The sequence below is a fragment of the Felis catus genome, chromosome D1 (assembly GCF_018350175.1).
Source record: "Felis catus isolate Fca126 chromosome D1, F.catus_Fca126_mat1.0, whole genome shotgun sequence".
NCBI lineage: Eukaryota > Metazoa > Chordata > Mammalia > Carnivora > Felidae > Felis > Felis catus.
In genome coordinates this window covers 97,255,637-97,281,720 of record NC_058377.1, presented here as the reverse complement: position 1 = coordinate 97,281,720, position 26,084 = coordinate 97,255,637, and the positions used below count along the sequence as shown (strand labels likewise).

The window sequence follows — 26,084 nt, the reverse complement described above, 5'->3', positions numbered from 1 at the left end:
AGAGCATTCTAGGCAGAGAGAACAGCCAGGGCAAAGGTCCTGAGGTGGGCAGAAGCTTGGTACCCTGAAAAGGAGGCCAGTGTGACTGGAGTGTAGGCAGCAAGACAGAGGGTCTCAGAAAATGAGGTAGGAAAGACAGGCAGGGTCCTGATCGGGTAGGACCTTGTGGGCCCCCGTGAGACACTTACTTATAAGCTTCTCCCAGTCTTGATGGCCCTTCAGCTCTTGGAAACGTTTCTGCTTTTCAGTCTGTTGTTAGGCTATGAAGTCAGTTCACTAAGAGGGACTTTAACCTTAGCATTGGACCTCTGCCCTGGATTCTGACCTTAAAAGACAGAGCAAGTGGGGCACCTGGGTGGCTCAGTAGGTTGGGCATCCGACTTCTGCCCAGGTCATGATCTCACGGTTCATGGGTTCGAGCCCTGCATCGGGTTCTGTGCTGATGGCTCAGAACCTGGAACCTGCTTCAAGTTCTTTGTCTCCCTCTCTCTCTGCCCCTCCCCTGCTCACGTTCTCTTCTGTCTCTCTCTCTCTTTCTCTCAAACACAAATAACATTTTTTAAACATTTTTAAACATTTTTTTTAAAACGACAGAATAAGAAACGTCCTTGGAGATACTCTACAAGTTCAAAACTTTTTGTCCCAGTGGATCAACTGAGGCCCAGTGGCAGAAAATGGCTTGCTTGAGGTCCTACCGTAAGTTACAGACTCTACCAATTATGATTATATACCTCTATAACCAACAAGAAAACCCCCCAATCAGTAGCTTCAAAAAGTTCATTTCTCTCTCCAGTAAACAAGGAGAGGGAAGCGTTCTAGGCTGGCACAGCAGCTCCATGACCACCAGGGACCTAGGCTGCTCCTAATTTGCTCTCCCATCCCCAACATGTGACTTCACCTCGTGACCCCAGATGGCTGCCCCAGGTGCAGCCATCCTATCTACATTCCGGAGCAGAAAAATAGAAGGGTTGAACAAGAACCTGCCCTTCCCAGAAAGGACGTGCCCCGGGTGTTGCAAGTATATTGCATCTGCCAGAACTTAGTCTTGTGGCCACACCTCGTACAGCAGAGAAGGCTGCACCTGTAGTCTTTACTCGGGGCAGCTATGTACGCAGCCCGGAGTTTGGGCTGCCATTCATCAGGAAGAAGGGGAGAGCAGACAGCTGGCCATCTCTGTCACAGTGACTCAGGGGAGACTGACACCCACATGTCCTGACGCCCTCGTGTTCCGTACCCTGCCCTTTCCCCCAGCCTGCCCCGGACCATGAGGAGCAAATCACAGCCAGATGTAGGGGAACCTCTGTGAAGAGTGGCCTGGAGGAAGTAGAGGGAGGAGGAGAGACACAGGGGAGGAGCCATCACAGAGGGATGGGTCCCTCCCCCGTTGCTTTCCACCGGGCTGGAAGTGGGCCCTGAGGCCCAGGGCAGGGAGACATTGCTGTCGCTTCCTTTTGGGGAGGCAGCTGGTGACACAGCTCCCAACAGCTCCCCATTGTTCCCAGTGGACAGAGCGGCGGGTTGGTGGGATCCCACTGTGGCAGCAGGTGGGGGGTGGAGGGAGGTGGTTAAAAGCAGCTGGCAAGGCCAGCCTGCCCACCCCACCCCTGCGCCAGTCCTGGACAGGGGCAGCCTGCCCCACCCTCACCCCCACGGAGTGCCCCCCCTCCCCCGCCCCAGGTCTGGACAGGAGCAGGAGTAGCCTGTGGTCCTCACTGGGGGATTCCCTCCTCTGTCCCACACTGAACATTTTCCTCTGTTGGCCTCCCTCTCGGCCTCCCTGCCTCTACTTCTCCTCCAGGCCTCCCTTCCCCTCTCCCTTGCTCTGTCATTTGCTCCTTTTCACCAGAGTCTTTCTGTCCTCTCCCTTCCCCCCTCCTCCCCTTCATTACTTTCTTCTTCCAGCATTTCCTTCCTTCCAGCCTTTTACCTCCCTCTAGGCCGCCCACCCCCTGCCGGGTGCCCCACTCTATGGGGGCCCCCCTTGCCGCTGGGGCGGGGCTGGGACCTAGCGCATTCAGGAGCGGCCTGGATGGAAGATGACATTGGCCCTGGGCCTTCCCAGAAGCCTCCGGCCCCCTCCGGCTCCTGCATCCAGGGACTGTGTGGCCACTGGCTGACCTGTGACTCCAGCCCCCTCCCCCAGACGGGAACAAGGGCCTCTGTTCACTGAGCTCCACCTCCCCGCTCACCACTTCAATCTGCTCACGTCACCACAGATCGCTGAGGCTGGTGACGATTAGTCCCACTTTACAGGTGGGGAAACTGAGGCTCACAGGAGCAGGTTGTTAGAAGTCACACAGTAAATGCTGAGAGCCAGAGCAAGGTGGGTCAGAGCCTCGCTGTTGAGCCCCTGTGGGTCCCAGCCCCTCAGTTGTCATAGAGGCTGAGAGACAGCACTGAGCGATGACAGTGGGCTGCCGACGAATAGACGGTGTTTCTAAAACGTGCTCAGATGAGACCGGCGCCAGGCTGCACTGGACCCTCGTGCGATACGACTCCCTCCTCACTGCCTTTCTGCCTGCCTGCGGCTCCTCGCGGTGACAATGCCATCCCTGCTGTCACCCTCTGGTCGCCTAGGTCGGAGCGATTAGGTGCCCAGCCTTCGGGCAGCACTCTGTCCAGACCTGGGCTCGCTTCTCTAATCCCCCTTGCGTTCATCCAGCACAAGCCCAGACCCTGGGGGGCTTTTTCAGATCCCCCTTACAGAGGCGCCCCTGAGTTTCCCCAGCCGTGTGCTCCCGTGTGGCTACAAGCTTAAGAAACCTAACGTTTTCCTACCGCGAGCATCTTCCTGGTCTTGGGTGGGTCGGCTTCAGCACAGCATTCAGCCCAGTGGTTAACTTGGGTGGGAGGGTGGGGAGGACCGTTGGGTGCACGGGGCAGGGCACACGGGGAGGGGGCTTGGAAGCCTCTGGCAAAAGGTGGCTTCTTGGGACTGAAACTGAATATCAGGACTTAACTTGCTTATTTTTATGTTTATTTATTGTTACTTTTTAATGTTTATTTTTGAGAGAGACAGAGAGACAGAGCATGAGCAGGGGAGGGGCAGAGAGAGAGGGAGACACAGAATCCGAAGCAGGCTCCAGGCTCCGAGCTGTCAGCGCAGAGCCCGATGCGGGGCTCAAACTCACGAACCACGAGATCACGACCTGACTGGAGCCGAAGTCGAACGCTTAACTGACTGAGCCACCCAGGCGCCCCAGTTTATTTTTAAATAAGTAAACATTTTATTCTTTAAACTGTGCATATGCTATATGCATTATTTTATATGCGTATCATATGTCTCACAATAAAAAGTACAAATTGGAGAGTCAAAATAAAAAAGAAAACAGAAGCCAATTCCTTAATGCCCAGGGATTGACCCTGGACCTATTCGAGGTAGCAATTGGGCTGAGACCAGCAGAGCAACCTAGGTCCTGAATAGCTGCGGCTGGTTCTCAGGGCCTGGGGGCAGGTTCCTGGGGCCTGGGGGCGTGACTCTGGAGGGAGGGGACCCAGTCCGGCAGACTGCCCTTCCCCCCAATTCAGGACCCACCCCACTCACCCAGAATCTTTGACCCAGGCCCTGGCTCCATATCCTTTGGGGAGAAGAAGGGGGGCTTTGAGTGTTTATTTAGAGACATCATGTCCTTACGTGGCTGGATTTATTAAAAAATGTATGATCCTGAAGCTGACTTCATGTCTCCAAAGGCCTGGGCATCAGCAGCCAGAGGGCAGTCTGGACAGGAGGTGGGGGAGAACAGCTGGGCCAGGAGACCAAGGAGGCAGGTCTGGAACAGCCTTGGGACCACCTCTGCCCCGACTTCAAGAAGGAAGAGGCGAGACACAGGCAGGAGGCACAGAGCACCCAGGGAGCAGTGGGGAGCACCCCAGGGGCATCCACGTGACATTGTGGGGATTCCAACCTGCTTGTCTGTTTTTATCTCCCTTGAGTATTTTCCTGCCTCTGATACGCCTCCTGCATAGGAGGATGCCTCCCTTTTTGTTTTTTGGTTCTTCTAATGTTGGACCTCATTCATTCTTCAGGTCTGAAAACCACCTTCTGAACGCAGCCTTCCTTACTCACGGCCGCCGGAAGGAGGCACCCCCTCTCCACGCCCCTGGTTCTTATTTACCACACTGTCCAGGCGAATCCACGAGGTATGCCCATTGCAGAACGGATCAGCTCAGCTTTCATCCTGACAGGCGTTTAGGATCTTCAAGTAGCAATTTCTGTTTTCTGTTTACTTTTGCAGCCCCATCAGAAAATCCAATAGTACTTTTAAAATTGCATTTACCCAAGCTGTTTGAGGCAGTCACTTTGGTGAGCGTGTGAACTCAGATAGCTTAATCCTAGCCGTCGTGAACACTTGAGAACGATTTCTGAGATGTAACCAAGCCAGAAGACGTACCGGTTAACCAAAAAGAATTAAGCCTTGGCTTTCTGGCTCTTCTTCTTCTTCAGTAAAGCTTAGAATTCTTTTACCAGGCATGCGTTTGGATGTCTGAACTTTTACACTTTGGGACTTTTAAGCCTGAAACTTTTAACCTTTTTACCCACTTGAAGCAGTAAAACAAATAGAACACTGTCAACGTGGTCAGTAAGAAACTGAAATTTGGGAGTCTGAGGTTAGTTCTCTTTTCATTTCCTCGGTTTTTCATTGTCAAGAGAAGCAGTTCAAGGTCTCTTGCTTTTTAATTTCCCAGATGATTTATAGAGTTGGCAACGACACTATTTAGGGGAAAACATCAGAGGAAAATCATCTTTCCGCATTAGCAGAAGGAATTTTGAAAGACGTCACGCAGTGAATAGTCTTGTATTCCCGGTCAGATTTCTCCCTGCTTGAACCTTTCGAGGGATTCCACCCCGACCCCGTGCTCTTAGAATAAAGCCCGAGCCCACAAACCCTGACAGGCCTGGTTTCCATCATCCTTCTTTGCTCACATGCTGACCCCAGCACGGTGTTCCTATTGTTTCAACTGCTCTGGTTACCCAAACAAAATCTGCCCTGTGCCCTCTCCCGCCTAGCACTTTGCACATGCTGTTCCCTCTGCCTGGCTTGCTCACCCTCCCTACCCGCGGCTCATCAGTCTTTCCCTTTTGTAGCTTAAAGGCCACTTCTTCCAGGAAGCCCTCCCTGACACTCCCGAATGAGTGAATGATGCACGCTGCCCCTCTTTGCTCAGATAGCTTCCCACAGGGTCCCACGTGTTCTCTATCATAATGCTTGTCCTGCCATAGTATCTTGGCATGGCTCAGTTTGTCTGTCTCCTTCACTAGACTATAAGCTCTGTGAGGACAGGTGCCGTGTCTTTTGCTCACAGCTGGATCCCTAGGGCCTTCCGCGATGTTTGGCACATGGCAGGTGCTCAGTGAGTGCCAAGTCAGTGAATGAATACATGGGCAGAATTTGAGTGATATCACCAAATGCTGGTATCACGGCCCTTACAACTTATCATTCTCGCTCTCCCTCTCGCTCTCCCTCTCTCTCTCTTCCTCTTCCTTAGTTTTTAATTTGGTCATTCATTCCATCTGCCCACTCAATTATCTACCCTTCCTTCCTTCTTTCCTTCCTTCCCTCCCTCCTTCCTTCCTCCCTTTCTTCCTTCCTTCCCCAAACCTTCGTGGAGACCTCTTTGTGAGTCATGCCCTATTCTGAGGACTGTTGAATCAGACCCAGATTTTAGCCCTGAAGATGCTCTGAATTGATAGGGAGTACTAGGACAGGCACACACACACACACACACACACACACACCCCAAAAAGATACAGAAGGCACTAAGTGGCCCGTGCCAAAAAGAGGCCCAGATAACGTTTCCTGAGCACCTGGAGGGAGGAGAGAGAGAGGCTGCATGGAGGAGGGGACATTTGATGGATGGGCGGGATTTCGATACGTGAGTAAGAGGGGAGAGTATTCTAGAAGGAAGAAATCAACAGAGCAAGGGCCCAGGGGTGGGATAAACCCAGGCAGGTCCAGGGAATCCAGCAGTCTGGGGGGAAGGCAGTGGGAAGAGGAGGGGGAGTGAGTGGGGAGGTTAAGGAAGGGGCTTGGGACAGATCACAGCCCCTGCCTTGGAGGCCGGCTGAGAAACAACAGATTGGGTAACTGATTCGCCTTGCAAGATTTTTTTGTTTTGTTTTGTTTTGTTTTGTTTTGTTTTGTTTTTACCACTTACACGGCCTCTTTAGGGCCTATTGCCTTTTTCCTGATGGTCTGAGGGGCTCGCTTCACCTGCAGCTTTGTCTGGCCCCTCCCCCGTAGGCAGCAGAATCTCCATAAAGGAGCATATCATGGCCCCCTCCCTTGCCTATAGCTCTCCATGGCTCCCTCGGTCCTGAGCCTAAGTTCCAAGCTCCTTGTCTTGGACTACAAGCTCCCCGCGCGTGCGCGCGCGCGCACACACGCGCACACACACACACACACACACACACACACACACATCTTTACTCCCTCCACTCTTCCTAGGCTTCATGAGGCTGCTTTCATTTCCTTGAATGGCTCCTACATTTTCCTCGGCTTGCAACAGCCTTCAGCCCCCACTGTCCTAATCTGTGCGGGTCCTCTGCAGACCCAGCAGGTTAGGGACAGATATCGATTCCTTAGGGACCCTTTCCCCACGTCCCAGGCTGTGTTCAGGGCCCCTCCCACATGACCACCCATGTTATTTAGCTGACTCCCCCCCTGGACCGTGAGCTCCCAGGAAGAGAGACCGTTTTCGGGGCTCGCTGTTCTGTGGCCATCCCATCCCTAGCCCCGGGGTGCCCAATGTGGAGCAGTCCTCAGATTCCTGGGGCTCTAGGGGCAGGAGATAGACGGCCTTAGATGGGGGTGGGCGGGTGCCTCCCCCTCCGACTCCCAGCTCCCTGTGTCCCCACAGTCTGGGGGAGGCCATGTGGTGAGGAGGGACAGCCAGCATCAGGGTCCAGCCAGAAGGTGTGAGGAGGGGCAGGTGCACTTGGGCGGAGGCCCTGGGAGGTCTGGCAGGCTTTGCGGCTGCCTCCGGTCCAGCAGGGGTAGAGGGTGAGGCTAGGACACCCCTCCAAGCAGCAGCCAGAATCCAACCCTCAGGCCTGGGCGGGAAGGAGCCACCTCCTCACGTCATTGGCCAAGAAGGACCGTGACTTTGGACTGTGCGTTCATTTTGCCCTTTCTCCCTGTTTCTCTATTTATCTTTCCAGCTAAACCCGCCTGGGGCTATTTCTGCTTCCTCCTTGTTCGGCTGCCTGAGCAGCCTTGTGGCTTTAATTGGCCCATTTTCTGCATGCTGGAAAGATGTTTCCCTCCGTGTCCTGCTGCCCACCCCCACCACCCGTGGGACCTAAGAGTAAAAGCTAGAAGTGAGGCTAATTATGGAGAGAAAGGCGGACAGAGACAGCTCAGGAGAAGGAAAAGGGGAAGGAAACAGAGAGAGAGGCAGAGAGGGCCAGAGACCTAGAGAGGCAGGGATCAGCGACACAAAAGAGTGGGGGCCTGCAGAAAGAAAGACAGAAATAAATAAATGAGGTAAGAGTGAGGGAAGCACAAAAAGACAAAGACGCAGAGAGGCAAACAGATGGATTTATATTCCTATTTGAGCGACAAGGGAAAGAGACAGGCAGCCACCCCAGCAGAGGGGGGCAGCGGGCGGGGCAGGCGACAGGGGCAGTGTCTCCAGGGAGGTGGGGGCTCCGGGCATCGAGGTCGCTAGCGAGCATCGTGCTTTTCTGGGCCGAAGTGCAGGGCGGGGATGACACATCACAGATCCTCCTCTCTGCAGGAGATTGGTGACAAGGATGTCCGAGTGCTTTGTCAATGGTAAAGTCTTACGAAGCAGGGGGAGGGAGGGATCATTATTCCGAGGCAGGGGACTTCATGGCGTCCACGTCTCCCCTCTTCCACTTTAAATGAGTCGCGGTGGGAGCCGGCAATGCATCGCGCACATCTTCGTTGTTGGTTTCCGAAGCAAACCTCTGCTGACCACTTGCTAACCGTGCCCAGCCTCCTTTCTGGGGCGGCCGGGGCTGGAGGGCAGGAGGAGGCTGTGACAAAGGTCCGAGGGAGAGAAGGGGGCTCTGGATCAGGGAAGGGAGGCCTATGGGTGAGCCGTCCTGTGCTGGGCTGGCATCCTGGGCCGTGTGGCCTCTTGTGCCAGACCAGCTGCCTGTTGCTGGCCCGTCCCGTAACCCATGAGCACAGAAACTTAGAGAAGAACTCTGCGGAAACTCTGAGACTTGCTCATCCAGGGGTCTCAAACTCAGGGGCCCTCAGGAGCCATGGGAGGTAGCTGGGGTGAGACAGTAGGAAATAGTAGGACCCGGACAAACTGGGGTGCACCCTCAAGTTGCAATTTCTTCCTTCCTCCCTCCCTCTTTCTTTCTTTCTTTCTTTCTTTCTTTCTTTCTTCTTTCTCTCTTTCCCTCTTTCTTTCTTTCTTTCTTTCTTTCTCTCTTTCTTTCTTTCTCTCTTTCTCTCTTTCTTTCTTTCTTTCTTTCTTTCTTTCTTTCTTTCTTTCTCTCTTTCTCTCTTTCTCTCTTTCTCTCTTTCTTTCTGGTTTACTGAATACCCTGTGAGGGAGCCACAGGGCAGGACAGCAAAGGAGAGACTGTCTGCCGAATTGCAATTATGTTGAAAGTAAGATGTTGGTCTAAAGCAATGGCTGGCCAAATTGGTCCTTCCATCACCGCTGGGTTCTGACCTCTGACTTCACCCGTTCCCCACATTTCACAAGGGGGAAACTGAGGCCCAAGGACTTGTCCACACGTGAGCCAGCCCCTTGGGGTTATAATCCATTTGGGTTAACACCCTCGTTTCTGTCATAGGCGAGGAAACTGAGTCTCAGAGAGGTGAGGCAGCTGGCCTGAGATCACACAGCGGTGGGGGGGGGGGGGAGGGGAGCAGGCCGCTTCCTCAGGCGGCATTCCCTTCAAGAAAATGACTCAGCCCTTCCAGCACCCGGATTGAGGGAAGGAGAAACCCAGGAGGAGCAGGGAAGCGCTAATTGCCTGATGAAAACTAATTGGTGGTGGGCGGTCGGTGGGCTGGATGAGCGCCGCTATTGTGGGATAGACGCGTCCTGTTAAGAACCAGCAGGGGGACAATGAGGCGGCCCCGGCGGGGAGGGGGGGGGGGACGTGCTCAGGCTCAGGGATTCAGCTGACCCATAGCCCCCAACCAGCTGCTGGGCAGGGGGCCTGGGAGCCGCTCAGCCTCAAAGGCCCAGATCGCCCCAGACTGGGGCCTACTGAGATGCTGATCATCTGACAAGCTGGACTTTGGAGAATAATCAGCATGACCAATAATAATGCCTCCCACCCGCTCTGAGCTTTTCATGTGTTCAGCTCCGAGCAAGCAGCCCTGTTTCATTTGGAGAGAATGGGCCACGGGGTTTGCGGCGGGCCCTAACAGGAGAGCCCAACAGAGGTCGGAGCCAGCCACGTTCGCCTCCCTGAGCGGTAAAACGGAGAGATCGCTCTCTGCCCGCTGAGTGTCTGCTCAAGACTCACCTTCTATCGGGGACCTCTCCCCTGCCCTCATCCCACCCCCACCGCAGATACTCGATCCAGACCCTCAGCACTGGTGGCCCACCTCTCTCAGGTCTCTGCCTAAGTTCTGCATTAAATGCCAACCTGTTCCAGGCGCGAGTCTTCAGAGAGAGTGGCTCTGAAGCCCTCCATGATTAACTCCCAACAGAATTAATCACTCACTCCCTTTTCTGGAGTTCCATTATATTATATTATAACAGTTATAATTGTTTTTAAATTATATTAAATTAAATTATATTAAATGATATTAAATTAAATTGCCCCCCCCGCCCCCTCCCCCGCTCCTCCAGTCTGGAGCCTTCTTGAGGCCGGGGAGTCTAGACCTTACTTATCTCTCTAATCTCAAAGCCCGGCACAGTCCAACCCCCAGGAAGTACTCAAGAAATAGTTCTGGAATCCAATGGTCACACCGGCCTTACGGTCGCCATTTTCTGCGTCTGTTTCCTCCACTAGACTGGGGGCCTCCCGAGGGCAGGTCGGAGTTCCGTTCATCTTCATACGGATGACTTAGCAGAGAGGAAGTCTTCAACAGGGGTTGGCAGGTAGGTGAACAAAGGAGAGTGCGTTGCTGTTTGTAAAGCAAGATCTAAGGGAAAGGAAAGGCAAGGAAGCGAATCCCTAGATGGAAAAGAAGATGAACAAATCACTCAGAGTTTGTCCTTAAGGCGGTGGGTGGGTCTGTCTGCTTGTCCGTGAACTTACGTCCGCATGTGTGTACCTGCGGGTCACTTGCGGGACTGTGTGTCCAGACGTGTACGAACGTTGGTGTGGTCCGCTCGGGAGCGCATGGGTACATCACGGTGCGTAGTGTATGGGGATCATTGTACTATTGTGCGGGTTGTTTGTCTAGAGTCTGCGGGTAAGTCTGCGTGTGTCTGTGTGTCTGTGGTTTGTGCGGAGGTGTGTGCCTAGATGTGTGAGCGTGTGTAGGTGTGGTGTTGCATCAGGGCTTAGAAGATGAAGTAGGAGGGAGGAGAAAACACAGCAGTTGTGGTTGTCAAATGCCGCGTGCAAAGAGCAAGGATGCCCAGGTATTCCCAACAGAGCCCCACGCGCTCTCCAGAGCCCATCCCCAGGGTCAACTCCATTCATTCATTCCTCGCTCACTGATGTGCCCATGCTAACTCCGCGGGGCCCTTGCAGGTTGCTCAGCATCTGACAAGTCTCCTCCCTCCCGGAGCACCCATTCTCCTGGGGGGAGACACGCGATCCACAGTCACAGAAGTGCGCAATCAGCTCTATGACAGGGGGTGCGGGAGCACAAAGGAGGGACCCCTCATGCGGTTGGGGGTCAGAGCAGTTTCCCAGAGGCGGGGCCATCCCAGCCGAGCCCCAGGACAATCATCTGGCCTGGGATGGCTTTCCTGCACAGCCAGACGGGCTGAGGCTGCCGTGAGCCTCCACACAGGGCTCCCTGCCTCTCCTTCCTGTGCTGAAACCCCCACCTTTGCTGTCCCCCGCCTCATTCCCTCTGTCCACTCTCCCCAGCAGGGCCCTGCAGAGAAGAGGACTGTTCTAACCAAGGAGAAGTGAGAAGGCGCCAGGGACAAGAAAGTGGAGAAGGCTCCTGAAGCTTTCTCCCTTAAGCCCGGGGTCCCCTCTGCCTCGGGAGCGGTGGGCGCACGGGTGTCGACTTGTTTGTGCATGGCCAGCCTGGTTGTTAGCCTGGCAGTTCCTGGAAGGCAAAGGAGCGTTTGTCGTGATCGCCACCTGCCTCTACTCCCCAGCAGGTGTGGGGTCGCAGAAGGTTCAGGAAGGTCAGTCAGGCTGCACTGACTTGCAAATTCTTCAGCCAGTGTGGGGGCGCCTGGGTGGCTCAGTCGGTTGAGTGTCCGACTTCAGCTCAGGTCGCCATCTTGCAGTTTGTGAGTTCGAGCCCCGCGTCGGGCTCTCTGCTGACAGCTCGGAGCCTGGAGCCTGTTTCTGATTCTGTGTCTCCCTCTCTCTCTATGCCCCTCCCCTGCTCATGCTCTGTCTCTCTCTGTCTCTCAGTAATAAATAAACATTAAAAAAAAGAAATTTAAATTCTTCAGCCAGCGTGGACCAAAAACCCGACGTGGTTGACAAAGGCAGCCGGTCAGCGGGCCAGGCTCTGGGAGAGAAAAGATCAGGCTCCTGCGACTAATATGACTTTATTATTTTTTTTTTATTTTATTTAAAAAAAAAATTTTTTTTTCAACGTTTATTTATTTTTGGGACAGAGAGAGACAGAGCATGAACGGGGGAGGGGCAGAGAGAGAGGGAGACACAGAATCGGAAACAGGCTCCAGGTTCTGAGCCATCAGCCCAGAGCCCGACGCGGGGCTCGAACTCCGGGACCGCGAGATCGTGACCTGGCTGAAGTCGGACGCTTAACCGACTGCGCCACCCAGGCGCCCCTAAGATGACTTTAAATCCGTATTCAGAGACAGGCCTAGAATTCGCTTTTTTGATTTCAGGAAAAAAAAAAAAACAAAACTCGATAGAATAAATGAGATGCCAAATGAGCCACTTCGTGCCTCTGTCTCTTATCGAGCACCTGTTGTGTACCAGGATCTGGGCGGCACCGGCCGGGGCAGGAAACTGGGGCCCGCGGTGGGATACCAGAGTCAGGATGGGATTCAGGCCCCGGCTTGGGGCTGCAGAGGAAGGGCAGGCTCGGGCTGCTTGGAGGAGAAACTGAAAAAGCTTCGCGGAGAAGCTGATACCCGAGATGCACTCTGCAGAAGGAACGGCGTTGCCGAGGAAGGGATCAGCATGTGCCAAGGCCCGGAGGTGGGAATAGGCGAAGGATTTTTCAAAGAAGGGTAAGCAGCTTTGGACCCAAACACAGGCCAGTCCGGGGAGGCGCGAAGTGGTGCGGGGAACCAGGGCGGGAACACCTGGTGCCAGGCCTGGGCTCCAAACTTCCCCGACGTGTTCTGTGCCCTTGTTCTGTTCCCTTCCCCTCCGTGTGAGCTTGTTTTACAAGTGACAGAACCACAGACCGGAGACGTGGCAGCAAAGACTGAGATGTGTGAGGCTCTTCTGTCCCTGCCGTGCTGGGCCCCGAGCAGACGCTGTGAATCCTGGCACGAGGCCGCTCACCTTTCTCCGCAGTGGAGGTAATACGAATCCCTATCCTGGTGTTGTTGTGGGGTTAAGTGAGCTAGGACCAGGCACGGCCCCCCACTAGCCTACACCCCCACCCCAGTGTCTTTCCATATGGTGCTTGAGGCAGCCACTGTCCATCGGTTGTTGCTTTACCTGGTTTCACCCACCCTCTTCGCTGTAGATGGGGAAAGTGAGTGCAGGAGACAGGAAGTGCTTCTCAAGGTCTCAGGGACTTAGCAGAGCTGGGGTTCACGGGTCCCTGAGTGGGAGCCCAGAGCTCGCTGCTTTGCAGCGAGATGGAAACTCCTAGGTCCCGTCTGTGAAAGTGCTGGCTGATCTCCAGGCCCTCCCGGCTCTGCTGGCTGTGACCGTCACCCCAGCCCCAGGGGAGTCAGCCCTGGGGACGGGGAACAGCCAATACCCCCTCGTCTCCAGCGCCGTCTCCCTTCTCCTGGGACACATGCGTCTGGAATCTGCTGCAGAGCTCCTCCCCAGGCTGTCCTGGGCCCTTACTTCCAGCCCTTCCCAGGAGTTCGAGGCCCAGCCTGGGGTCTGGGGCTTCTCAGGGAAGATCTCGTGACCCCTCGGGGGGACCCACTCCGGGCTCTGGGTGGGAACATTCCAGCAGCCTGCACCAGCCTTCAGAGACCCTCTGGAGCCCGATGACCTGGGTCTGAGGGGCCTTGGGAAAGACAGGGAAATTAGAACTTCCAGATCCACGCTGGTGGGAGGAGACCCAAGGAAGTGGTCCCAAACTATGGTTCAGAGACCACCGGCAGCAGAATCACTTGGGGGTGGGGTTGCACGAGCCCTATTGCTTTCGAGTCTGGGGAGAGTTGGGGGCCCGGGACCCCGCGTGGTGGCAAGCCCCCCCAGGTGGGTTCAGCACACTCAAGTTGGAGAAGCCCGTGCTCCAGGGGCGACACAGGACGGGGAGCCCTCAGTATCGGGAGTCCCAGTTATTGTCTGCGCCTCACTCGGCGCCCCGGAGTCGGTTTGTTTGGATGAGCAAGCCCGAGCCTGAGCCTTCTCTTCTCCCCAGCTGCCTACTTGCTCACACGTCCCCGCAGTTTCTAAATTCAAAATGGGGCCGTTGAAGCTGTGTGTCAACTCCCTTCCCCTGGGCGCCGCGCCCCCGGAGGAGGCTGCCCACCGGGGAGGAGTCTGGGCTCCCACGCTTCTGGGACTTGCAGGCAGGGGACGAGGAAGGCCCCCCGAGGGCCCTGCGCGGGCTGGGGCTGTGGGGTTTCCTGGCCTAGAGGATGCCTCTGACTTCCCCACACAGCGAGGGCCTCCTAGCCCCCTTCTCCTGGAATTCCCCGGCTTTTCCCTCCATCCCCAAGCGGTGGCTCGGATACCGTCAGGCTCACCTGCAGAGGGACACCCATCCCAGGCCCCGGAGCTGGCGCTGGGGTGGGGGCGGAGGAGTCTGACACCCACTCTGGCCCCTGCAGATGGTCCGATGCCTTACTCACTCGGCAAGCGTTCTTAGCACCTGCTGAGTGTGGCTTGCCGTGCTGGGCGCTGGAGGGGGGAGGGTGGGGGGAGGGGGGGACCGTTTGGGGGCGTAGAAAGAAATAGAAGACTGGGGGAGTGGAGAAGCCCACACGCGGCTTTAGAACAATCACCGAGCAGCCTGCCAGGCAAAGCGAAACACAGTCATCTAAATCCAGGCTGCACGCGCTTGTGAGGCAGGCCCCGGGCTGGGTGTCTCAAAGGTGTAGGGTGTGCACGACGAGGCTGGAGGGGTGGGAAAGGGGCAGGGGCAACCTGGACTTGAGCTCTGGTCCTGAGGCCGCCCTGCTCTCGCCGTGTGGCCTCGGGTAAGTCCCTTAGCCTCTCTGGGTCATTTTCCCCGCTCCTGTCCTTTCCCCCATATAGACGCCCTGGAAAATGGCAGACTTAAACCAAGTTCGCCCGGCACGAAGTAAGGGATGTGGCTTTGTGATCATCTGAGCAGACCCTCAGCTGAAGGTCTGATACGGACCCAACAGGCAGTGTAGGTCACGGTCAGAAACCCTGTGATTTGGGGTCACAGACTTCCATGGGACGCGAGCTCCGTCCCGTACATATCAGCGTCCTCTCTCTGGAGTGGGCAGATCTCCAGCATCATTGGGGTGGGGGAGGGGAGGATCAGATGACAGGCTGGGGCAGGGGTGTCTGGATGGCCGCTCGAGGTCGAGGACGGGTTGAGGGGATGCGTATTTCATCAACAAAGCACTGATTTCCCCCTTTTATTCATTGTTAATTGCAATATCTCCTTTTAGGGGATTTCAAAGAGCGCAAAAACAGAGAGAGGTTTGCTTCTCTGGAAGACTGCATGAGGTCTGAGGCCTGGGCAATTCCAGGATGAAGGGGCTCAGCGTAATGCCTGGCAGGAGGTCAGCTCTGGTGGCATCCCTCTGAGTCCTCCCTGGATCATCTTCGGGCTGACTCACTTCTCACCTTCCTTTTCTACCGTGACGGCACCCTGCAGACAACCGGATCGCTCCATTTGGCCCAGCGTCTAGCCGAGCCTCTCCCGCCAGCAACTTGGTCTTGGGCTGAGCCCGATCCCTCCCCTGATTGGGCTGCCTATATTTTTAGGACTTTATTTTTAAACACGTGCCGTGTTTAAAAATAAACACCTGTGCTCCAAATCTGGCTGCTGTTCACTGGCTGTGTGATCTGGGACAAATCGCTTAAGCTCTCTGTGCTTCAGCTTCCTCCCCCATAAAGACTAAGGAACCGGGGCTCTTGGAAAGATGAAATGAGCCAATGTGTATAAAACACTTAGCACCTCCTAAGCACCCAATCAGGTTAAAGCCAAGGGGCTATTGGATCTGTTTTCGTAACTTCAACGGGGAGCTGTCTCCCCGCCCGGACCAGTCGTGCCGGAAAGGAAACCGTAGGAGTGAGTAACAGAGAAGGCTCCATGTGAGTGCGTGGTCACAACAGAAGCTGCCACGGAAAGGCAAGAGATGAGGCGTCCAGGGAGAGCCTGCCTGGATGTCTCCAGCATGATGGGCCTACAGGTTGGCACGGAATAAGCCTTTTGCTGATGCCTTGCACACTCCAGGCCCCGGGCACAGGGCCACATCCAGTGAGCCCGTTGGTGGGGGACTGGGCTCGGCAGGGATGGGGGTCCTCCAAAGGAGCAGGGGTGGAGCAGAGCACAGCAGGTAGAGCCAGACTCAGCAGAGAGAGGAGAAGACCAAGCCAGCAAACCGGCCTGAGCCCTGGAGGCTTCAACTTCTTCCCCTGTCCTCCTCGTCCTCCCCGCTCCCTCCCTCTAATCCCTTCCCTCTCCTCGCCCTCCTCAGGAAAGTGTTCTTACTTACCATGACCGATTAGAAGAGAAAATTCAGCCCAACAGCGTCTCGCGTAGGTATCTAAGAGCGCAGGAGAAGGAAGATTCCGTCTACTTCAAAAAGCCTGACTTAAAAGGTACATACGGGGCGCCTGGGTGGCTCAGTCGGTTAAGCGTCCGACTTCGGCTCAGGGCGCGCGATCTCGCGGTTCGTGGGTTCGAGCCCCGCGTCGGGCTCTGGGCTGATGGCTCGGAGGCTGGAGCCTCTGCCTCTGCTTCGGGTTCGGTGTCTCCCTCTCTCTCTGCCCCGCCCCTGCACGTGCGCTGTCTCTCTCGAAAATAAACAAATGTGAAAAAAAATACAATTTTTTTTAAAAAGGGTGAATATATGTACATCTGGTCACAACTGAAACATGCAAATGTCACCATGCCATCGACCTTGTGTGAGCACAGCTGGATGAATTAGGGGCACATGTATTACCAGAGTCCATAGTTTGGGCTAAGAAGCCGGGGACACAAGCTCTGGTTTTTGTGTGTGTGTGTGTGTGTTTGTGTGTTTCATATTTATTTATTTATTTTGAGAGAGAGAGAGATAAAAGCAAGTGGGGGAGGGGCAGAGAGAGAGGGAGACAGAGAACCCCACGCTGGCTCCGCAGCTGTCTGTGCAGAGCCCAGCACGGGGCTTGATCCCACAAACTGTGAGATCATGGCCTGAGCCAAAACCAAGAATCAGATACTTAACTGACTGAGCCACCCAGGGGCCTCTGGTTTTTTTATTGTTTGTTTTAAGCCCATGACACAGAGCCAGGGAACAGGGTTCAGGGAGACCCTCGGAGGCACTAAGAATCCAATAACATCCCAGGAGAAATTTCCTACTCTAAGCAACCTCAACCAAAAGCTGGTAACTGCCCCCTGGGGGGTAGGCAAGCCCCAGTTAACTAGGATAATGGTTTTCTTTAGTGGATGCGTATCTTTGAACTCCAGGAGGAATTGGGGTTACATGTAGAGGAACTTATGGGAATCAAAACCATAGCACTCTATTTTCTGTTACATGCTTACATGCAATGCTAGGATAGTTTGGCCCATGAAAACGAGTGTAATCACTCTCGTTTAAAATGTAATTGAGTAATTAACTTCAGTGCATGAGTTTCAGCAGAAATCTGTGGAAGCTCATGCTTGGTGGTAGAATATTTAAGAGAATCTTAGGTTCACCACCTATACTCATTGAATTCACTAGACTGAAAAGAATCGAGTACCAATGGAGATTTCCTGAAAAACAGGCATATGAATTAAAAAGGAAATATATCGGGGCGCCTGGGTGGCGCAGTCGGTTAAGCGTCCGACTTCAGCCAGGTCACGATCTCACGGTCCGTGAGTTCGAGCCCCGCGTCGGGCTCTGGGCTGATGGCTCAGAGCCTGGAGCCTGTTTCCGATTCTGTGTCTCCCTCTCTCTCTGCCCCTCCCCCGTTCATGCTCTGTCTCTCTCTGTCCCAAAAATAAAATAAAACGTTGAAGAAAAAAAAATTTAAAAAGGAAATATAAGGGCACCAGGGTGGTTCAGTCGGTTAACTGTCCAACTTCGGCTCAGGTCATGATCTCATGGTTTGTGGGTTTGAGCCCCACATTGGGCTCTCTGCTGTCAGCACAGAGCCCACTTCAGATCCTCTGTCCCCCTCTCTCTGTGCCCCGCCCCCATGCACGTGCACGCACTCTCTCTCTCTCAAATAAATAAACCTTAAAAAAATCTAAAATTATAAAAAGGAAATCTCACTGATGAGTCTAAGACTCTTTTCAAGCTATCCCATACACTCAGAAAAGTGCCCACATCCCAGGGAGCCAGAAACCAATGGAGAAACCTCCAGGTGCTAGACCCTGGGTGTGGGGGAGGGGCATCCCTGCCCCACTCCACCCCTTCCGGTCTCACCCCCTCCAGGGGAAGCCATTCACTCAAAACATTAAGTTTATAAACACGACATGGATTGTGTAATTACTTAAATTTGTAAACAGGACTGAGCCATTCAAAGGCTTCTCCGAGAAGCGGTTGCTAAAACCCACTCGATACAAACAGAAAGATTCCTAAGCAGACTTAAAGCCTTCAGAGAGAAGCAGGGTTAAGGAATTTCAGTTTAAAAAAGTGAATTCTAGTTATTTAACTCCAAGTAAACCTAGGAGTACATTGTCTTTTTTGGGCACGACCAACCCCTTGAAACACCATGACAAAGCTTCCATGAACTTGCTAATGTCTGGTTCAAAGTCAATAGTCCCAAGTCCTGAAGGAATTTTCCGTCAAAGTATGCATCGTGCCCGGTGACCTTCCTGAGGTGGAGGGCACATCCCCAGTACCCAAGGCTGGCTTCCAAAGATCTCGCTGTCTTCTTGAAATGACATTAAATTGTCCATGATTTGCTCCAAAGTGCTTCAGACAGATGACGGGGTGTATCTTTTATGTTACTTTTAAACTGTACTGTAGGGCAGTTAGTTAAAGCCAACGGAAGTACAGACTGGGGATGGGTGGTCAGCATTCGAAAGACAAATCGGAAGCCCACAAGTCACAGGGATAGTACAGCTGATTCTTGAACCACAAGGGCGTCAGGGGCACGCCTCCGGCCCCCTGCACAGGCAAACCCCACCCATAACTTTTCACTCCATCAGCACTTCACTAATAGCCTGGGCCGGGGAAGCCTTACCAACAACATAAACAGTCAATTAACACATTTTTGTATGCTATCTGTTTTATATACTATATTCTTAAAGCAAGCTAAAGAGAATGTTATTAAAACTGTAAGGAAAACACATTTACAGTCCTTTTCTGTATTTTCCAAAAAACCCCTGGGGCGCCTGGGTGGCTCAGTCGGTTAAGCGTCCGATTTCGGCTCAGGTCATGATCTCACGGTCCGTGAGTTCGAGCCCCGCGTCGGGCTCTGTGCTGCCAGCTCGGAGCCTGGAGCCTGTTTCAGATTCTGTGTCTCCCTCTCTCTCTGACCCTCCCGCGTTCATGCTCTGTCTCTCCCTGTCTCAAAAGTAAAAATAAACGTTAAAAAAAAATTAAAAAAAAAACCACAACCCACGTATAAGTAGACCCACGCAGTTCAAACTCATGTTGCCCGAAGGGCCACTGTACAGGATTTCAGTTGCCTTGTCCCCAGTCAGCACCAGAAGGCTTGTTCCTTTGTATAATGGGTGAAAAATGACTTTTCCTTAGTGGGCGCAGGGCTGTAAGCAACGCGTGGATCGGAAATACTATCTAAGCACAGTCCCTCCTGCAGGAACAGGGTCTTAGAAACCCGTGCGTCCTACAGCCTTCAGAAAGGACAGTAGGTTCCAAATTTCCATGCACTTGTTCATGCCTGTCAGTGGAGAATTTGGTTGCCTGCCTCCTTCTAGAATCCCAGCTGAGCTCAGCACTAGAATACTGTTGCACCTGCCTTGGATAGATCTTTCAAGGAAGGCACATCTAACCAGAGACCTGGGACTTTGTGGAGTTACATGGCTGACAGTTTGGGGGCCCGCTTGCTAACACACGATGCGTACTTGCTAATAATCGTGTACCCGTGTGGCCAAATTTGGTGCGAGACTCCCTTTCATTGTAACCCCCCCCCGGGTGGCCAGGTTGTGGGGCAGGAGGTGGGGAGGGCCGCTGTCCCTCTACTTGTAAGAAGCTGTAGATATTTACGGAAGTGCGTCCAATATTTGTGGATGACTCCGTTGGTGCAGCAGAAAAGCCCGGCAGCGGGACGCGATGGTTTCGGACTCTGTGAAAACCTACCCGGGGGCTCTTGGCCTCAGCCCTGGCCAGTCCCACCCAGGACTTGAAAGTCTGGGTTGGGGTGGGAATTTCTCTTCCTTATGGTAGGGTCTGGGGCTCCCGTGAGACGTTCTGTCCTGTCCTCTACTTGAAGGCAAGCTTTGCACAGCCTAGCTCCCTATATGTGCGCATCTCAGCGACAGCATCCAGGTTGGCTTGAAGGGTCAGTGACTTCTCTCCAAAGTGCTCCTTGGAGGTCCTTTTGAAAATAGCTCTTTTGAAGATAAGACAGCAAGTACTTGGCACTGTGCCTCTCTACCTCACCCCACTCCCTTCCTTCCTCCCTCCTTTCCTCCCTCCCTTCCCTCCTCCCTCCCTTCCCCCCTCCCTCCCTTCCCTCCTCCCTCCCTCCCTCCCTTCCTTCCTTCCTCCCTCCCTCCCTTCCCCCCTCCCTCCCTTCCCTCCTCCCTCCCTTCCTTCCTTCCTTCCTCCCTCCCTCCCTTCCCCCCTCCCTTCCTCCCTTCCTTCCTTCCTTCCTTCTTTCCTTCTCCCTCCCTCTCTCCCTTTCCTTCACCCTGAGTGCGGAGCTCTCTAGGCCCAAATTGGGTATAAGCCGGTCATACATACATTTCATAATTTAATTCTCTGGGACCCACGCTCAGCCTTCATGGACGCTGCCCTTTTCTTTACTTCCTGCTTCTTGCCTCCAACAGAACAGCTCGAACTGGGGCCTGAACAAAACATCTCCTTTTGGTCTAAACCCTCAAACTCCCTCCAGGCAATTTCCCCTCCCTCCCCCCCCACCCCAGCCACAGTAAAGCCCCTGCCGGCACCCCCACTAAAAATCCCCAGAAGCTTCCAGAACATTCCAGACCGCAGCAGGAGCAGCCTGTCCTTGAGCAGGCAGCCCCGGCACCTGACCCTCAGAGGACTCCTTCCACTCTGACGCCCTCAGACGTTCTAATGGCTTCCTTCCCCCAGCTGAGCCCCGGTCCCCGGCCGGCAGGGAGGCCTGCATTGTCTTCACATCCGCACCCATCTGCTGGTCTCCTTGTCCTCTGAGCCAGCCAGACAATCAACGTCGTGACGCTAGCAATTGGTTACTTGGAGGAAAACAGCTCTCATCGTACGAGGAAGGCAGCTGGATGGAGGAAAAAGGTAGGCCGAAGTGGGTGCTATTTTCGGAACACTGGTCAAAGGTAATATGTAAATACGCTGCTGGTTAGGGTCTTTGCAAGAAGACGGCTGTCAACCAAACGATCTGCGAACAGTAGGGAAGGTGATTAAAAGGCTTTTTATTTGTGCCCAACGCCCCTCCGGCCCAAGAAGTAGGCTCCCCGCTCACCCCACCTTTGCCTCCTGTCTGGCACCTTTCCCAGCACCCAGGTGCTCCTGGATCTTAGATCCTGGCTCTGGGAGGTGACGGTGGACAGAGGGCCCCTCCTCCCTGCCTCTCACACAAGCAGTTTATCCAGTGACCGCCCATCCTGCCACTTCCTTCCTAACCTCAGGGGTCACTTTGTCCACAACAACTATATTTCCAAGGTCTCAGCGGGAACTGGGGCATTGGAACCCATTCGGATGGGGCTCCGGCTCTGCCCTTCTTCATCTTTGCTCTCTCCAGGTTCTGGGAGCATTCCTTAACCCTTAAGGACGTTGCAGAATCCAAGATTCTGAAAAGAACATGGGTTTGGGGGCAGAAAGACCTGGGTTTCAAACTGGTCCCTTGGACTCACTAGCTGGGTAACTTTGGGCGAGGCACTTAACCTCTCTGAACCTCTGTTTCCTCATTTGAAAGGTGGAGATTTCACCTAGACTCCTCCGTGTGGAGGGGAGAAAGGACCCTGGGCTGCATGGTGAATCTGAGCCTGGCCGGCTGGCCTGGTGCACGGCTGTCTGGCAGGCGTGACTAAGGGTGATGTCTCCCAGCCCTGCAGTGGGTTGTGTTTCTATAGCTGGAGAGCCCCCGCCCCGGAGCGCAAAGAAGCCTCGGAGACTCGGACTGGGGAGCAGCCCAATCCAAGGGGCCCCGGGGTCGGTGGAGGTGGGGGGTAGGGGTAAGAACCGCAGTCTCGGATGTCACCCTCTGAGCCGGGAGCTGTCATTAGTTGTTCTGGCCCATAATTGGGCTGTAATCGCCCTCTGGCCCCAGACGAGTTTGGGGACCGTGATTATCTGCGATTAGTCTCTTCGTGCCTCAGAATGCTGATTCCACACTGTCCCCTCTTCTCCCGCCCCAGCCCTTCCAGACGGGCCTGCAGAAGCACGCAGATAAGAGCTTCTTGCTCAGAGACCTGCACAGAAAGCTCTTGCCTCCCCTTGGCTAAGCCCACGCAGACCCTGGCCCGACACCAGAAAATGGGTTCAACCCCACTGGCGGGAGACACAGGCTCACACAAAGTAAAATCAGCCCAGGGCAGGGTGGCCCGGTGGTGTGAGTGCAGACTGAAGGTGGGCCAGCCAGGGGTCCCACACCTGCTCTGCTCCTTAGCTGTTTGGCCTCGGGCAAGTTATGAAGCCCTTCTGGGTTTTTCTCACCTGTGCAGCGGGGCCCCGCCCCACGATGCTGCAGCCAGGATTGCGTAGGTTCCCGACAGCTCATCCGCCCCGGGGCAGCTAGTCCCCACGTTGTCACCGGGCTCCTCCTACGTGGCCGGCACGCACCTGCAGTCATAGGGGAGCAGGACAGAGACCTGGGGTTCAAGATGCTTTCATCCTGGGGGGACAGAACAGACTCGCACGTCCATACAGCGGTTTCGTGGATGGAGCACTACCGTGGGGCCCGGCAGGAGTGCTCACGGGAAGCACTGCCCTAGCCGGGAGGTGGGGAGGCAGGGAGGCACGCTCAGAGGAGGCTGCCTTTGGTGGGCCTGAAGGCTGAGCAGGGTCCAGCCACGCCGTGGGGGAGCAGCGAGGACACAGCTCTCAGAGGCGAACGGGTCAGGAGGGCCACTGGACTGCCAGCATCCCGACAGAGGGTACAGGGGACCATCACACGGGCCTCGTTGGCCACTGCGGGGTGCGTGCATTTCATGCGAGTCACAACACGGGGGGTGCCGCTGGCGGGCTTGGCGCGGGAGTGATGAGGCCAGTTTTTAGCTTTAGGGATCGTGCTTTGGTGGCGTGCCCGGGATGAATTACCGGGGGGCCCGGGGGAGGCAGGGAGGCCGGCTGGGGGGCTGTGGCCACAACAGTACAGGCCCCCGAGGGCAGGGGCCTCAGCATGGCGTGCAACGGGGCCGGGAGCGGAAGGTAGGCTTTGAGATTTGTCCCAGAAGTTGGGTCGACAGGACTGGCCGTGGGGTTGGACGCGGGCGTGGCGGAGAGAGGGTTTGTGTTCTCACAAAGCAAACGAGTGGACGGTGCCGTCTTCTGCTGAAGTGGGGAAGGCTTGGGGCCGGTGGAGGGTTTTCAGAGAGCCCGCGAGACTCCCAAAAGTGGAGACGCCCAAGAGGGAGCTGAAGCATGGCACCAGGAGCAGCAGGGGACAAGTCGGGACAGGGGGCACAGGTGAGCGTTTTCAGCGGGCAGGGGGCGTGTAGAGACACGGACGCGTTGAGGGCCTCGTGGCAGTGAGTGTAGAGGGCCGGAGACAGAGCGCTGGAACTTTCCGCGTCCCGCATTCGGGTCGGGATGAAAAAGACTGCGCAGCAGAGAAGGCGGCAGAGGAGACCGGGCGAGGTGAATGCCTGGCAGCCGGCAGACTCGAAGCCGGGAGGCCAGTGCGGGCACCTAGCATCTGCTCAATAAACAAGAGCTGTTCTCATCAGTATCAGCGGGCAGTGACGTAATAGGGTTTCTTGCATTGTGCTTTGGGAGCAAGCCTACCCCTGCAGTCAAAGAAGACTTCTTGAAGGAGGTGGCATTTGACTGACATTTTGTGGCGTGAGCAGACCTGCTACGGAAAGAGGGCGCGATTTCCTCCTTTCCTTCTTGTCCTTCCAGCCCTCCTTCCTTCCTTCCTTTTCGTAAGCAGTTGTTGATCTTTACTGTGTTCTGGGATGGGGAGGACAGCTTTCCGTTCCTCCCCTGCGCGTCTAGCTCTCCGTGCAGAGCCTGACAGAGGGATTCAAGCTGCAACACGTGCAGTTCGTGAAGCTTGGACCATCCACACCTCAGGGGCTTCCCCCTGCTCCCGAGTGTGGACCGAATCTCAGTGTGGTCCGGCCTATGTCTTCAGTCCCCTCCGTCCACTTTCCCTGCCCAGTGCTCTAGGCTCACGGGTCTTATTCAGACCCTCTGAAATGTGCTTTGCTCCCACCACCTCAGGGCCTTTGCTCATGCCATACTTTGTATCGGGAACACTCTTTGCTCACCCCTGTGTAGCCTACTCCCATCCATCAGATCAAACGTCTTCTTAGGGAAGACTGCCGACTCCATGGAGCGGATCGGGTCTGCCAACTACCCCTCCTCCGAGCATCCGATATAGAGCACCCCAGCTCCTACTGTTTCTAGCACCTACCACGATGCCGTTTACGTACCTGGGCTGGTATTTGGTACGGGTTGACCTCCCCTCACTAGACTGCAAGCTCGCAGGATCTGCATCAGTTTTAAACACCACTGACGCCCCAGAGCTAGCATTTATTAGGCGCTTACTGTATGCAAATTAGCGCATTTGATCCAAGAATCAACTCTATGAGGAAAATACTGCAATCACCATTCTACAGATGTGGGAATGAAGCAGATTGGGCATTTGAACCCCCGGCCGTCTAGTTCCAGAGGCCCTGTTCCTAACCACAGGGCCATGCTGCCTGGCTCAGGGAAGGCATTCAGTGAGTATTTCTCACTTATTCCTTTCTCCCTTCATCTCTCCAACAAGTGCTTTTGAGTATCCACTGGTAAAGCACGGAGGCCCTATTTTAGGTGCTAGGGACACGGCAGTGAAGAAACTGGGTTCCTGGCATCTTGGAGGGTACATCCTAGTAGAGGCCAGACAATAAACAACATATACCGTCTTGTGTCAAAAGATGCCAGGAGGAAACGTAGAGGCAGGGAAGGGGCAGAAGGGCCAGGGAGGGGCCCTTGGGACAGGACGGTCAGGGAAGGCCTGTCGGAGGTGTTGACCCTCCAGAGAGACCTGAATACACTGGGGGAGGCAAGCCTGTGGATGTCTCGGGAAAGCAGATGCTGTAAGGAAAAGTCGGGAGAGAGAGATAAGATGGTCGGGGGTGCGGGTGGGGAAGTCGTGGTGGAGCTGGGAGGCCAACCTAAGGATCAGGTTTTATTTCAGGTGCTGGGAGCCACGGTGGATCTGTGGGCCTGCACGTCTGACCTAGTGTGGCTGGTCGCACAGGCCTGGGCACTGGTATCAGGGGGTGGGAACTGGGTGCGGGTCAAGGAACAGATCTAAACCTTGCTCCTCTGGCCAGAGCTGGTGTTTTCTTAGCTAGAGTCGGGGCACGTGAGCTCCCAAGTCCCGGAAGGCTCCAGGCGCCCAGGAAGCAGCCAAGAGCCACGTCAGCCTCCCTGCCCGTCTGTCCACCTGCCGAGCGGTCTTCTGTGGTCTCCCACCGGCGGCGCCCGAAAGCAAGGTGCCTCCGCTGCGGCCCAGCCATTGCCCAGGCTATAGCTGATATGCTGACGTGGTAGGTTGGAGGTTGGAGAGGTCGGGATAAGAGTCAAAACTCGGGTTTAGAAAGCCACCCGGGCCAAACTGCTCACCTGACACTTCAACCCCTTCTGCAATATCTCTGCTAGCACACCTCCAAGGATGGGGAACTCACCACCTTTCAGGCTAGCGTATCGCCTGGGAAAACACTCTGTCTCTTAGAAAGTATTTCTTGGGGTGCCTGGGTGGCTCAGTTGGTGAAGCGTCTGACTTTGGCTCGGGTCACGATCTCATGGTTCGTGAGTTTGAGCCCCACCTTGGGCTCCGCACTGATAGTGGGGAGCCGGCTCGGGATTCCCTCTCTCCCTCTCTCTCTCCCCCTCTGCCCTTTCCCCATGCTCTCCCTCTCTCAAAGTAAATACATAAACTTTGAAAAAAAAAAAAGAAATTATTTCTTGAGCACGCTGAACTTTGCCTCCCACTAACTCCGCTTTCTGAGCCTCCTGCACCTTCAGAGACGCAAAGTGCTTGGTGCCTGGTCGGTCTCAGAGTTCTCGCCCAGGGCCCCCAAGCGGGCGAGCAAACGCTTGAGATCTGCTTCTAGAGTTGTGCCAAGGGGAGTCCTGACTCCGGAGGAAACACCTGCCTGATGCTCTCTCGTCTGAGGTCTCATGGTGTCTGTGAGTCCCTCCCCCACCAGGGCCTTTCTCACCAGCTCCTCTGAGGGGGCTTAGAACCATGGCACGGAGCCCGAAGCCCTTTGAACCCCCTGCCTCTGCAGCAGACCTAGGCCGCCCGTGCCCACTCTGAGCACTGTCCCCCCTGCTTCCTCTTCACAGCTGTCTCCTGGAGACTCCCAGGGCAGTGCTGTCTCAGGGAGCTGCGGCGTGAGCTCCAGACTCCAGGCTGCCTGGGGCCTGGGAGGAGA

The 26,084-nt window shown here is 55.0% G+C and overlaps 1 long non-coding RNA gene across 1 annotated transcript; it reads left to right on the top strand.

Annotated features, from left to right (window-relative positions):
- The first annotated feature begins 548 nt into the window (after positions 1-548).
- LOC123380282 lies at positions 549-10,045 on the top strand. The gene is made up of 3 exons (XR_006585809.1): positions 549-696; positions 4,027-4,140; positions 9,956-10,045. It is a non-coding gene; the product is annotated as an uncharacterized LOC123380282 (long non-coding RNA).
- Positions 10,046-26,084: the final 16,039 nt, after the last annotated feature.